Consider the following 15,703-nt stretch of genomic DNA (forward strand, 5'->3'; position numbering starts at 1 on the left):
TAGGATCTTCATTCATCTTTCTTGACAAAGCCCATTTGGTTTCTTTATTCATTTGCTCGGATTTTCCTTCGCTCGACAATTCTCGCTCCCCACATGGTAGGACTCCTTCTTGATTGGCTAGGCCTGGAGGGGTCCAATGAGCTTCAAGCATGAGCTACCAGGGTTTGTCGACCCAAGTAAGCTAGGGGGTTGCTTAGGGGGTATACTCACCCACACACACTCACAAACACTCTCATGGTGTGCTAGGCAAGTTGCAAGAGCTCCATCTCCTTCTCCAAGATCCTTGAGAAGTTGAGAGCCTCTCGAGGTGTTGTGTGCCCTTTCTCTTCTCAAGATTGCCCGCTAGGATGAGGGCTAGATCCCTTCCCATTCAAAGTGCCACGTCTCTCGCCCTTTCTCTTGCCAAGCACGCCCAGGCCACTGATTACTAATGCGAGCATGCAACCCGGCTATGCAGTGTGCATACACTCTCACCCTCTGCTTTCTGCACTCTACTCCCATGCAACGGACAACTTGGTCATGCCCATACCACAACACGACATACTTACCCATGCAGGGATCACACATTCCTAATAAAGAAGACTATCGGCAGCACGGAGCAAGTAAATGGCAATATCCACAGGCCCCGAGCGGCAATGAAGAGTAGACACTTCTGGTAAATGGAGCTAGGATCTGCGTAGGGTGGTCCTTTGCTTGCTCGTGGGTAGGATGGCTGCATATCTTCACGTCACAGGACTGCTCCGCATCAAGCCAAACCCCTCCTTCCTCATCCAACCACACCCCCTGTTCCTCCATCACAACTGCATCAACAAAATGCAGGTGGGTTGCGGTAAAGGGGATGCTTGGGGGAAATATAAGCTTGGAGGTGAATCACTTGGCTAAAAACTGAGAGCGTCCTTGTTTGTTTTACTATGAGACAGTGATGACGATGACTCTGAGTTGCACACAGTAGGGGAGAGCAATGTTGGGGCTGAAAATCTGCAACCTACCGAGTCCATTTGTGGCTGACACCTAGGACTGAACATGGTTGTAATCTGCACGATATTTCAGGGTGGTAAATATGCTGTTATGGCAGACAAAGGTCACTGCTGCTAATAGAATAGCAGGTGAGTATATATCACTCACTCAACAATTGTGGTTTCTCAATGTATGCTTGTGCAAACACTATGTTTTGAAAATTGAATTAAATGTTGTAATGCCTTTTGAACATCGCGCATTCTGTTGAATAAGATTGTTAATTTGGGTAAGGTCACTAAATTCGGGTAAGGTTTACTGGATTTTCCTTGCTCTAGGTTGTGAGTTACAATTTGGTTATTGTTGGTCACACTGGCAATATTCTTTTGCATGTCTTGGAGGGTTGGTGTTAAGTGAGAAGACAAACTGAGAAGATTTCTTTATTGGTAGTTATGGTTTAGTATACTTAATATAAAGATTCACATCTCGAAAATACAAGGCACTTTTAACATCTGGTATTTTGCTAAATACAATTGGTGATTTGGGTAAGGTCACTACTCTTGCAAACTCTTGACGCATAGAACATAGATAATTTTACATAAGTCAAAATCTCAATAATCTTTGGCAGCACGGGGTGTTTAGAACAATGTAGGAATAAGAGCCTATTACATTGGGATGTTACCAAAAAGATGTGCTTTTACCAAAAAGATAAGATACATAAAAAATATTCAGAGTTTGTTACATTGGGATGTCACCAAAAAGACGGGTTATTACCAAAAAGATACGATTTATCAAAAGGATATAGAGTACGTTTTACAGAGGGTTGACACCAAAACAGATAGCTAGTGTAGATTTCATGTCAAGAAGCAGCTTGTCGACGTTGGCGCATTTTCTCCAATCTTTGCCTTCGTATGAAGGCGTGATATGGTTTTCCAACATGCAATGGTCTCAAGTAAAGACCATTAGTAGGACCACCCTCCCACAAAACTGACTGCATCCTTGCTTCAAAAGCTTGTTGTTGTAGCTTCTATTTCTTCCAAGATTGTCTGGAGCTTTTTGTTGCCATATGTCCCTCTCTTTTCGAAACTGAACCTTTAATGCCTTGAAGACACTAACATATAAAGGTTGAAGCTTATGGGATGTTTGTGCTGGTAGTGTGATAATGACGATTCCCATATCATTAGCGTTCTCTACAAAATCTAGGGTAACATGACTTCCATGCCCGTCTAGGGTGACCAAATGTCTACTGGACTTACCCCCAATCTTAGTAATACTCTCGTCAAAATGTTGTAGCTATGCAAAAAAGAGATCTCCAGTCATCCAAACCTTCTTTTGTGCTGTCATCATAGCCCCAGGCTCGCAATATTGAATGTAATTACCTGCAACACGACTTTCTTTAAATATGTAACGGGAAGGAACTGCATATCCCACAGCATCCACACAACATAACACAGTCATCCACTCACGTGAATTGCAAGTAACCCCATAGATCGCATTTGCCCCTTTCTATAATGGAAATCGTCTATGAACTTAGAGAATAGCAGAATTAAGAGAATTAGAGTGAGCAACTTTGAGAGCATAGAGGGTGAACTTAATTGGTAGTAGCAACTTAATCATAACACTTAATTAACTAGGCATGAGCAGTACTTTTTCAAGAGAGAGAGTTTAGAGAATATGACAACAGTTGAGGATCGGATTTATGTGGAGCCAGTCCCCCATGGAGCCGGATTTATGTGGACAATTCTCGCTCGCCACATGGTAGGACTCCTGCTTGATTGGCTAGGCCTAGAGGGGTCCAATGAGCTACCAGGGGGGGTCAACCCAAGTAAGCTAGGGGGTTGCTTAGGGGGTATACTCACCCACACACACTCACAAACACTCTCATGGTGTGCTAGGCAAGTTGCAAGAGATCCATCTCCTTCTCCAAGATCCTTGAGAAGTTGAGAGCCTACACCAACACTCTTGGCTATGGAATGCAAATCCAACCAAGAGCTATGCTTCAATGCTTAAGCTTTCCATTTTCTCCATCTTCATTGCTATGTTATTATGTATGCTAAGCAATAAGAGTGATGATAAGTGAGGAATTATTTCTTTCTCCTATGGAATACGTCTTCTTCCTCTTCCCTACCCTCATTCCTTGCTAGCTCTCTCCACCTTCGAAGGTGTTTGAGGTATTGGGAATGAGCCTTGGGATAGTTAATGCTTTCTACAAAGTGCATGTTGTGCTTATTTCAAGAAGGCTAATGGTTTATTGCAAGTAGATTAGTTACTTAATGCAAGTAGATTAATTGTATTGCGAGGTAGATTAATTTTTGCCTTAGGCACAAGTTGATGCATAAAAGTATACATCTTCATGCACTCAAATGATTTAGGGAACACAAAGACTAATGATGTTCACAAGTTCTTGATTGTTTTCAAGCTAAGATTGATTGTTGATATTATGCAAAATCTTGGCGTATGAAGCTTCCATCTTCATACTGCCAAAGAGGTCTCAAGGAACACAAAGATTGTATTGTACCAAGTGTCTCTTAATGAGAGAATCTATAATACAAATGCCCTTTGGAGGGGGGACCGGCTCCACATAAATCCGGTCCTCAACTGTTGTCATATTCTCTAAACTCTCTCTCTTGAAAAAGTACTGCTCATGCCTAGTTAATTAAGTGTTATGATTAAGTTGCTACTACCAATTAAGTTCACCCTGTATGCTCTCAAAGTCGCTCACTCTAATTCTCTTAATTCCGCTATTCTCTAAGTTCATAGGCGATTTCCATTATAGAAAGGGGCAAATGCGGTCTATGGGGTTACTTGCAATTCACGTGAGTGGATGACTCTGTTATGTTGTGTGAATGTTGTGGGATATGCAGTTCCTTCCCGTTACATATTTAAAGAAAGTCGGGTTGCAGGTAATTACATTCAATATTGCGAGCCTCGGGCTATGATGACAGCACAAAAGAAGGCTTGGATGACTGGAGATCTCTTTTTTGCATAGCTGCAACATTTTGACGAGAGTATTACTAAGATTGGGGGTAAGTCCAGTAGACATTTGGTCACCCTAGACGGGCATGGAAGTCATGTTACCCTAGATTTTGTAGAGAACGCTAATGATATTGGAATCGTCATTATCACACTACCAGCACAAACATCCCATAAGCTTCAACCTTTATATGTTAGTGTCTTCAAGGCATTAAAGGTTCAGTTTCTAAAAGAGAGGGACATATGGCAACAAAAAGCTCCTGACAATCTTGGAAGAAATAGAAGCTACAACAACAAGCTTTTGAAGCAAGGATGCGGTCAGTTTTGTGGGAGGGTGGTCCTACTAATGGTCTTTACTTGAGACCATTGCATGTTGGAAAACCATATCACGCCTTCATACGAAGGCAAAGATTGGAGAAAATGCACCAACGTCGACAAGCTGCTTCTTGACATGAAATCTACACTAGCTATTTGTTTTGGTGTCAACCCTCTGTAAAACGTACTCTATATCCTTTTGATAAATCGTATCTTTTTGGTAATAACCCGTCTTTTTGGTGACATCCCAATGTAACGAACTCTGAATATTTTTTATGTATCTTATCTTTTTGGTAAAAGCACATCTTTTTGGTAACATCCCAATGTAATAGGCTCTTATTCCTACATTGTTCTAAACACCCCGTGCTGCCAAAGATTATTGAGATTTTGACTTATGTAAAATTATCTATGTTCTATGCGTCAAGAGTTTGCAAGAGTAGTGACCTTACCCAAATCACCAATTGTATTTAGCAAAATACCAGATGTTAAAAGTGCCTTGTATTTTCGAGATGTGAATCTTTATATTAAGTATACTAAACCATAACCACCAATAAAGCAATCTTCTCTGTTTGTCTTCTCACTTAACACCAACCCTCCAAGACATGCAAAAGAATATTGCCAGTGTGACCAACAATAACCAAATTGTAACTCACAACCTAGAGCAAGGAAAATCCAATAAACCTTACCCGAATTTAGTGACCTTACCCAAATTAACAATCTTATTCAACAGAATGCGCAATGTTCAAAGTGCATTACAACATTTAATTCAATTTTCAAAACATAGTGTTTGCACAAGCATACATTGAGAAACCACAATTGTTGAGTGAGTGATATATACTCACCTGCTATTCTATTAGCAGCAGTGACCTTTGTCTGCCATAACAGCATATTTATCACCCTGAAATATCGTGCAGATTACAACCAGGTTCAGTCCTAGGTGTCAGCCACAAATGGACTCGGTAGGTTGCAGATTTTCAGCCCCAACATTGCTCTCCCCTACTGTCTGCAACTCAAAGTCATCGTCATCACTGTCTCACAGTAAAACAAACAAGGATGCTCTCAGTTTTTAGCCAAGTGATTCACCTCACATCAAGCTTACATTTCCCCCAAGCATCCCCTTTACCGCAACCCACCTGCATTTTGTTGATGCAGTTGTGATGGAGGAACAGGGGGTGTGGTTGGATGAGGAAGGAGGGGTTTGGCTTGATGCAGAGCAGTCCTGTGACGTGAAGATATGCAGTCATCCTACCCACGAGCAAGCAAAGGACCACCCTACGCAGATCCTAGCTCCATTTACTACAAGTGTCTACTCTTCATTGCTGCTCGGGGCCTGTGGATATTTCCATTTACTTGCTCCGTGCTGCCGATAGTCTTCTTTATTAGGAATGTGTGATCCTTGCATGGGTAAGTATGTCGTGTTGTGGTACGGGCATGACCAAGTTGTCCCTTGCATGGGAGTAGAGTGCAGAAAGCAGAGGGTGAGAGTGTATGCACACTGCGTAGCCGGGTTGCATGCTCGCATTAGTAATCAGTGGCCTGGGTGTGCTTGGCAAGAGAAAGGGCGAGAGACGTGGCACTTTGAATGGGAAGGGATCTAGCCCTCGTCCTAGCGGGCAAGCTTGAGAAGAGAAAGGGCACACAACACCTCGAGACTGAGTGCATTGAAGCAAGGTGATTACTGACATAGGTGCAGTTTTTGAAGCGCAATTTTAATACCAACATGAGAGGTCCTCAAGTAGATAGGGCTTTACACATGTTGGCTGGAGAGTGGCTCTTTACACAATCATGAAAGGGTCATGAGTGACCAATTCTCTATCCCTCATAGGATACCTACCACACCTAAACTCCAACACCTGGGTCAAGTGGCAAGGGTATCACAGTCCTCTTTTTCACTCCCATTTTTGATACACACTAATCTTAGTTTTGCACAATTACCTTAGCTCCTCTAACTTTAACACCTTCAGCTTCTTTCCACATGTGTACATAGGGATCGTGACCAATACCCTAACCACCCAAAAAGACCCAATTTTGGTCCCTAAATCACTCTCTCCCCTTACGTGGCTTTCAGTTGGCCCCCTTACCCCAGGATGAGCAGCTGGGGGACAGGGTTATTGACGTGACGCTTTCGTTGGTATGGCGTTCGGAGAGTGAGAAGAGAAGGGGCCGGGAAATGATGGTGAGAACATACCGGCAGGTACGAGGTTAGGGTTAGGATTCAGGAAGCTAAGCCAGCGCTAACACAGAGCCTCTATTAATTCACAGGCCACTTTCGAGCTTTGGAAACTCTTTTCGGGAAAGACGCGCACAAAGCCCGCGCATTGGTGGAGGATGTACGAGCCAGTCAAGACGCTGCACTGTTGTCCAGCAGCCTTTGGCTCCGTACGCAAATAACCTCTGTCCAGACTCCAATGCCAAGGGGGAGACACAGAGAGAGCGAGGAATCGCCGAGGATAGAAAGAGAACGAGAGGGGCGTCGACTCGAGACTCGTCACTCAAGGAACCCTTTTTGCTCCCTTCCTACCCTTCCGTTCCTTTTATCAATAGTGCTAGTGAGAATTGCATGCATGATGCAGCAGCAGCCACCCCACCACCTTCTCGTTGTGAGTGAGGCCTTTTCTCTTTCTTTTTCTCTCTCTCTCTCTCCCCAACGGGCCCAACCAACAAGGGTAGATAGAGTCTAGAGACTTGAGCGGCTCTCGCCATTCTGTACACCTTTTTAGAATCTAGTAGCGCAACTCTGCTCGCTCTTTTCCAAGGGGTGTAGTTAGCCAACCTTTTCATTCTCGAGACCTGCCGGCTCCACCAAACGTCCTGGCTGTTTCGCCGTCCTCTTTCCAGCGCCGCTTCAACTTCCTTCAAAGTTCAAGGCTCAAGGCTCAAGAGAGCAAGCCCAGAGTCCAGAGTCCCATCTTCTGAAAGAGAAGCTGTGCTCCTCATGTGTGTGGCTACTAGCTAGCCTGCGACCTAAGGCACCAACATTAAACCCACATATCACAATCAGGTCACTCATTCTGTAAAGTGTACTCTATTACACGTGAAAGTTCGGGGTAAAAGCAGGCGATGCTTGGCGAGCTGATGAGTCAAAGACTGTGATGAGGTGAGGGCCCTCTCTCTCTCTACAGTGCAACTGCCACCAACGCACGCACTTACACCTAGTCTCGTCCAACTTCCATACTCCAGGCTTCTCTGATCTCTAGAGTCTAAACTCTCTCTCTCTCTCTCTCTCTCTCTCTCTCACACACACACACACACACACGCACGCACGCACAGTCCACAAACATACAAATCAACACATGTCACACACACCTGCTCTCTCTCTCTCTCTCTCTCTCTCTCTCTCTCGTCTATGATACAAACGTATCTAGTCGATGCCTGATAAGCAAATTACAATAGACAAAACCGAAATCTGATTACGATCAAAGGTTCCTTCTCGGGTGGGGCGAGCTTGCCTCCACTGAGAGTCCCACCCTGTCCGCATTTGGCAAAAAGCATGCTGGCTTATACTTCGTCCACCCCTCCCACCCCCCCACCAATTACAATGATTCTCTTTCGACCTCTGTAGGCTCTTTGATGGGAATCAGAGCATTACTCTCAGCCGAGGCGGACCGTCTTTTCACAATGCAAAGGAGCCCGATCCGGCGTATCTGTATGTGCGACCTCTTCGATTTTACTGACGGCCAACTAGGTCGTACGTAGACTCGTTGCCTAGTGCTAAAGCGTTTGTGTGGGCACAGTGCTGAGGGTTGCGACTCGCGAGCCACAAGACATCAAAACCCCATGATGGGATCTATGGTCCGCAAGCATGAATCTCGACCATGGACGCACGCACAAATCTCAAGGACAATGGACGTCAAGCAAAAATGCATCGCGACCAAGCCTGCAGTGTTAGAAAAAAACCTGGGTACAATGTATTTTAACCGGCTGAAATCATAAAATCCCTGTTTAGATTTTGAGCTTGCCTTGAAGAAAACGGGCAAATTTACACAAGTTTTAGTGTAAATACCGGCAAAAGCTTCAAATTTTGACCTATAAACCGATAGAATTTCAAAATTTTCCTTATTTTCTTAGGTTATGAAAAATGTATTTTTCTAGCCCCGGAGTCCCAAGGCTCATTTTTGAAGGCTTTGGTGCCCTTCGAGCCTTTGTTACCCTTCAGATAAGGTTTCCTTTTTAAATCCCTTTCGAGTGAAGGTCAATTTTTGGGATAGGGTGCCTTTTAAAATGTCCTTCAAATGAAAGTTAGCGTGGCAAATTGCCCTTCAAAGACTAATAATATACAAATGTATATTATATCTATATATATATATACATAAATGTATGCATATACAATAATAAGTATTACGGAGACTCAGAGAGCACGAGAGTCTAACTCTGGAGTCCAAGTCCTAGGGTAAAACACCCAATTTAAGGCCACCTAAGAAAGGCGATGAATTGCGACCAGTCTGATGCACTGTTTTCAATTTGGGAGGGTGCAATCAAAAGCTGAGCGCAAGGGCTATTAGCTGTAGAAGCGATGTCGCGAACACTGAAGGCTGCAAGACGCACGAGATGGAACAAAATTCCATGTGTAACAAAAAAACGCCATGAATAGGGAGACGCCATGTTGAGCCAATGAGCCACCAAGGCTTGAACTCGAGATCCAACGGCATGCATTCAATCGTCGCTTGCCCTAACCAACCCAGCACCCGCTTGATTGTGTCTCAAAGTTGGAGCAAAACGGCTTTATTTTAGGCAGTCCACAGGTCCCATCAAAGGGGGCCGGTTTTTTATTGGCCCCTTTATCCTAGGACTTTGAAGTTTGGAGTTCATTAAAATTTAAGGTGGTCCAGGCAAGAAAGGCCTTGACAATGGATTGATTTGAATTTTGATTGAAGCCTCATTGAAGTCTCAAGGCTCAAACTTCAGTGAGCGTGAAACTGAGTCGCTCACACTGCCTCACAGCTTTCTCCAAGAGTCTCCGCTCAGCCTTGCGCAGCTGCGCTCACAGCTCCGAACCTCCAAGCCTCCTTCATCTGGCACGTTCGAATCGCGATTTTGCAGGGCACAAGGCTTCAGCGGCCAGCTTTCAAGAGCCTCCCCTCAGCCCCGCGTAGATGCGCTCACAGCTTTCTCCAAGAGCCTCGCCTCAGCCTTACATCAGCCGTGTGCTCACGACTTTCTCCAAGAGCCTCCCCTCAGCCCTACGCAGCTGTGCTCACAGCTCCGAGTCTCATCTGTAGGTTGGGAATCATGATTTTACAAGGCACAGCTCCAGCGGCCAGCTTTCAAGCCTCGTGAGTCGTTCACAAGGCATTGCAGCCTGCAGCATTTCTAGCAGTCCCTCTAACGTGCGCTCCATTGCGTTCTGAGCTCCCAAGTCCCCCTCTCTGCCATTCGTGGGTCTCCAATCATCGAATGAATGTACGCCGATTTCAATTCTTTTTTTTTGAACCTTTGATAAACTTTGAAAAATTAAGTTTGATTTTTGAAGTCCCTTGATTGAAAAAGGAACATGTTGCTTTGTAGATTATTCAGTGCAGCGGCCGGAGCCCTTTTATTGTTGAGCTAATACTCCAAAACTCAAATTCCAAACTACAATCACACAGAGTAACATCTGTTGTTATCTACTTAGTGGTAGGTATTACTTTTAGTGTGATTTAGAAAAAACAAAATCAACTTGTTAACATTAGAGTTTGCATAAAGAGCTCAACAAGGTTTTTTGTTCCTTGCATTAAGATCCGGTTTTCTTGCCTTTCGTGTTATTGGAGGCATTACTTTCACAATCTCGAGATCTATTGTCCTACATCAACGACCAAAAAAAAGACAGATAGACAAACTTTTTGAGTGTGTTTTATTTCTTCGAGTTATGTGAGTAGTGAATAGCTTTGCTTCCAGCTTTTAAGTTGTTTACATAAGCTTTGTTCATAAAAACATAGTACCTTTAAAGATTTAACTATCACTTAATTCTTACTAAAGCTGTGCACGTTTAACTAGAGCTTTAAAAATGGAAATTTTCCTATTTTACCTTGTTTTGGATCTTTTTAACAGTCCAAAATGGCTCCCAAGTCAAGCAATAATGCATCTAAGAAATTGTCATTGAGCCAAACTTTCAATTTGACAAAGAGAGGTAGGGAGGGTGACACGTCCCAAGTTGCCTTGCAAGTCAATTTGAATGTAGACCCCATTGAGCTTCCGAGTGAGTCGGAAGATAAGAAGAAGAAGAAAGATGCATACAAGCGCACTTTTCTTCCTTCGTGGAGCATTAGCCATCCATGGGCTTATTCCATTACTGATAGTGATGGCATAGAGCGCGTGAAATGTACTCCATGTGTGGAAGCTAAGGAGAAAGGTCGTTTTGCTAGTATTGGTGCCATCAACATTCAAAAAGGGGCATTGCGTGATCATGAAAATTCTGACCCTCATCAAAATGCACTCAAGAAACTTGCTATGTTGTCCAAGATGCCGAAAAGGATCATAAAGAAGCATGTAGAGCTAACGGTCAATGCCGAGAAGAATCGCATCATTAGCCTATTACAGGTTTTGTGGCACATAGTACTGCATGATGCTTCCATTGAATCCTTTGAGAGAGAATGTAAGTTCCACGTGTTTATGGGGACTCCTCAGATGCCTTTGACAAATGAGTATTCCTCGTACACAAATGCAATTGCCGCAAAAGAGTTTCTGAAAGCAATGTATGAAGCTTCATGGCAAACTATACGGGAGGACATATGCAAGATTCCTTTTTTCTCAATCATGATAGATGAGAGTATAGACCTTCAGTATGAGAAACATCTCATCATCTATATCATGTATCTTACCAATGATGGATATGGTGTTCCTATGACACGCTTTGTGCGATTGGCACATGTTAGGGATGGAAAAGCGAAAACTATGTATGATGGCATATGCAACTCTTTGTGGATATGAAATTATATGTTAAGAAACTTGTTGGCTTTGCATCCGATGGAGCAAGCTCCATGGTGGGTATACGAGAGGGTGTAGTGGAAAAATTACGGCAAGTGGTGCCTCATATCATTGGCGTGCATTGCATTGCACATAGGGAGAATCTTGCCATCAAGGATGCTTGTGAAAACTTTGTTGAATTCGTGCATGTAGACAAATTTCCAAATAAGGTTAGAGAGTGGATTGGCCATTTTACTCTACAAAGAGAAGAGATTTGTGAACTATATGATGTGTTTCATATGAAACATTATCAAAGTTTGCAAATGCATGGAGTTAGATGGTTGTCACGTAGAAAATTGATGATGCGCCTAGTAAAAATCATGCCAGTTTTACTTGTCGAATAAAGGCCAAGTATCCAAAAATGTAAGAAAAGGGAACATCCTTTCAAGTACAATTTTTGATGCATTTTCTTGCAGATTTGCTTGAGCAAGTAAATATGTTGAACTTAACGTTTCAAAAAGAGCATGTAGATATTACGTCTATTGGGCGTGAGATTGATGCAACACTCGCTACTCTCTCTACGATGTACTTGGGCCATAAATTTGGTGATGGTTTCAAATGCTTGAAATTGTTTTTGAAAAATGTTGTTGCCGTTTAGCTTACATTCAAAGATGAAAATGAAAATGTAATCGGTGTTCATAAGTTGCGCTTTGAAAGCTTGCCTGGAAGTTCTAATGCTGGAACATTAGAGGCAAGTATTGAATTGGGTAGAGAATTTGTAAATGATTTGTTGGCCAAAGTAAGCGAGCGATTTTTTTACAATGCACTATTTAATGCTGCGAAGTTGTTCTCTCCAAGGAATTATCCAAACGACATTAAAGGTAGAGGCCCGTTTGCAAAAGATAAGCTTGGCAATCTTTGTGTTAGATTTTGCATGGGAAGTCCATCTTTCATTGATAAAGAAAGGTGTGAGGGTGATCTCCATCGATTCGTGACATACATGATGAATTCTTATCCAACCAAGGGGCTTTTTGAAGTGCAGTGGTGAGATAGAATGGACACAAATGTTTCCTGAAATATTCAAGCTATTTCAAATTATTCTGGTTCTCCCAGCAAGCTCAGTTATGTGTGAACGAGGCTTTTCTAAGCAGAATAAGATCAAAAGTCATGGTAGAGCCTCACTTAGCTTGAAAATGCTAGATAGACTTATGTTCATGTCTCTATTGCCTGAAAAAATTTCACACAACATGGATTGGGATGCACACTTCGAGGCATGGAAATCAATGAAGGAAAGGAGAGTCTCCAAGGTAAAGAAGACTATGGATGCTCCAATCGCATAGATCTTTGTGAGGTGCATGAACACACTTAGGACTGCCGGGGCACTTTTTCCCCTCTTCAGGAGGTTTTTTCCCCCGGCTTGTATGTACATCCTTCACTCTAGGGCAAGCTTCATCTTTGTCTTCTTAGTGGGTAACACTATGTTTTGGGTTGTGTGATCTTTAGTTTCTCCTTTATATTATCCATATTTGTGTGCAGATTGTATAGCTACGTGAGAAATAGATGTATACTTTATGTTTTTCAAATCATTAGTTTTATCTCATCATGCAAATTAACTCTAGAGTTTCTCTCATGATTTATAGATTTGTTTAATAAATTAATAATGTTTTCGGATAAGTATATTTATCTATGTTACATGCTAGTGGCTATTACACTGTGTCAACAATTTAGAAGATAGTTGTAGTTATATCTAGCTTCATGGTGGTACAAAATTCTTAGCAAGATAATTAAAAGTGATAAATCTTTAGGATCGCGCTACGAAGGGTGCATAATTTCTAATATGGCAAATGAAGGGTGAACTCAAAATTTGCCCTGTGCATAAAAGGGGTTATAAATTTCCAACCCTTCGCATGAAAGATAGGGGCCACCCTTCAAAAATGAGCCTTGATCGTGACGTCAAGGCCTCTCTTGGATTTGAACCCGTTGTGGCAGCACCTTGAGTAAACCATGTGGGTGAAGTTTGCTATTCCCAAAGGTCAAACAAAACCATATAAAGTAATCTCCTATAGGGGAATTAGACCAGGACAAAAAAGGGTAAATTCTGACAAGTCCCGTCAAAATTGTAAATTCAAGTTTACCTCGCATCTGGCACATGCACTTGTCAGCCGTAGATCTCATCACAGAGATTTCATGAAAGACCTCTTGTTCTTTAGTCTTGAGGAGTTGCGAGGATAGTGGGGTGGGGTGCATGAAGACTAAAGATCAATCCTATTACGCGCGCCTCCTATACGGTGCCTATTGAGAGGCACACACACACAGACAAACACCATCTCTTCAGGTAATCCTGCATAGAATTTTTTCTTTTGATTGGCAAAGTCTACCTTTTGAAAGAAAGTAGCCTTGAGATGTAAATCCCAAAACGTGTCTATATACTTGTGGATAAACTCATGAGAGAGAAGCTTCAAGCTGCACCATTCAGTGAGCACTTTGTCCTTTGCATCTCTTGTAAGGAATTGCTTCATGATGGAAATTCGTAGAGTTTTCCATGCCTTTGGGGTTGTGCCGCTGACACGAAGGTTAGCCCACCATTGACGAGTTGATTTTTGGAAGTGCATAGCTACATGGTGTAGCTTGGAGGACTCCGTGAATCCATCATCTCCAAATGCTGCATCAAATTGATGGATGAAGTCCAGCACTTTGTCCGTAGCACCAAAGGTGACATCATAGGTGAGAAAAGAGATACTATTTTCTCCCTCCTTGAATTTATTTTGCTTTTGTGACCATCGACATGTAGGGTATGATTTGGGATGTCCCCCCCTCTTGTATTCTCTAGGAGAATAACCATAGCTTTCATCAGAAGAAGAGGAAGGTGAAGAAGAAGGAGAAGAGGGTGACCTCTTTCTTGCCCTTTCCTTCCTTTGTTTCCTCTCTTCCCTTTTGGAGTGACAAGAAGAAGGACTATGTGTTGGTCTTTTCCTCCTCGGAGGAGTGGGTGATTGTCTAGACCGCCGTCTTCACTAAGCCACATCTTTAGAGGAACTTAAAAGTTTCATTGCTTTCTTGGTCTTTGGATTCCACCTCTCGTATGGGAGAGAGTCTTCTTTGGGAGTCTCTTCAAGAGGCCTCCTAAGCTCTCTCTCCTCTTGGAGAGGAAGAGAAATTCCATAAGTGTGAAGTTGTTGAGTAACTTTGGCTTGCAAATCAGGGTTGCTCATAGCTTGGTGCAACCTAGTTAGGAGATAATTCACAAACATGAGGGCATCACATTAGCACCTTCATGTGCAAAATCAAAGCTACAATGCTCATTCTACTCTCTTGGTTATTGTCAGCCATGTTATTAAAATTAAGTGTATGCTTTGGCAATTCAAAACCTTAGTTGCAACTCCTCTTAGCCTTTGAAAATTGGCTCTTAAGTATCTACACTCACGGCTCAAAGTGGTTAACTATAGAGAGTAGTGGAGTAGTTCTATCATAGCAAAGTTGTCGAGGACTAGCTCCTTTTGAACTTCTTATGGCAAAGGCGTAGGCAAGTCTAAAAAGTCTCCATTATTAACTCCAAAGCTCCCATCTCACATAGTGGACTCAACAAAACCAATAATAGATCCCAATTCCACTTACTTTAATATAATTAACAACGTCAAACATTTATAAGCTACTTAAGGACCTCTCTTCTTAAGCAAGAAAAGAGAAACCAAATTCTATGATACCAATGTAATGGAATTGGCCTATAAACTTGAGAGTAGCGGAAATTAATGAGAGTACTTTTGAGAAATTACTTTGTAAGCATAGCGGGTGAACATAAATAGAGATAGCAACATAAAAATAGTAGCTAGTTAACTTGGCATGAATAATACTGAAGCGGTCCGGGGCGGGCAACAAGAAGAGCAACCTCTAGACACCCTTCAAGGCTCCCGTGCTGCTCAATGGGACTGGGGCACAACACAACACAAACCAAAACAGCAAACCCCCAGCCAAATCCCAACTACACAAGGGGCACCACCTAGTTTAAGAGCGAACTAGGACGCAAAAGAGGAGAATCGTTAGAGCAACCCACAAACAAGCAAGGAATTTACACTAACCCTAGCACCAATGGAACACTCTCATACACTAAAACACGAGAGAGAGAGAGAGAGAGAGAGAGAGAGAGAGAGAGAGAGAGAGAGAGAGAGAGAGAGAGAGAGAGAGAGAGAGAGAGAGAGATGGTGCTCGGGCTGCTTTGAAGTGTATCGTTAATGATCAAGCAAACATAAATATATATATGTAAGAAAGAGAGAGAGAAGGGGGAAGGGGGTGCTTGTTGCACTAATGCCTTCTTACAAATCTGTCATGACCAATCAAAGTGAGATTAGTATTTGTTCAACATAGCCTGAGTAAATCACACCACAACACATCACAAGAAAAAAGCCACCCCAATCACTGTCTTAAGGCCAGGGGAGTCCTCTCCACCCTGTCTCCCTCTTACAGCATGTGGGATTTATGGCTAAATTGATAACAGTACCCGGAGACAAGCTATCAAGAACTTACATAAAACACCAAGACACTTACGCATCATTATTGTCCATGACTTCACTTTGGAAGGGAG

This window comes from Adiantum capillus-veneris, chromosome 13, assembly GCF_014529385.1.
Source record: "Adiantum capillus-veneris isolate H3 chromosome 13, ASM1452938v2, whole genome shotgun sequence".
Taxonomy (NCBI): Eukaryota; Viridiplantae; Streptophyta; class Polypodiopsida; order Polypodiales; family Pteridaceae; genus Adiantum; species Adiantum capillus-veneris.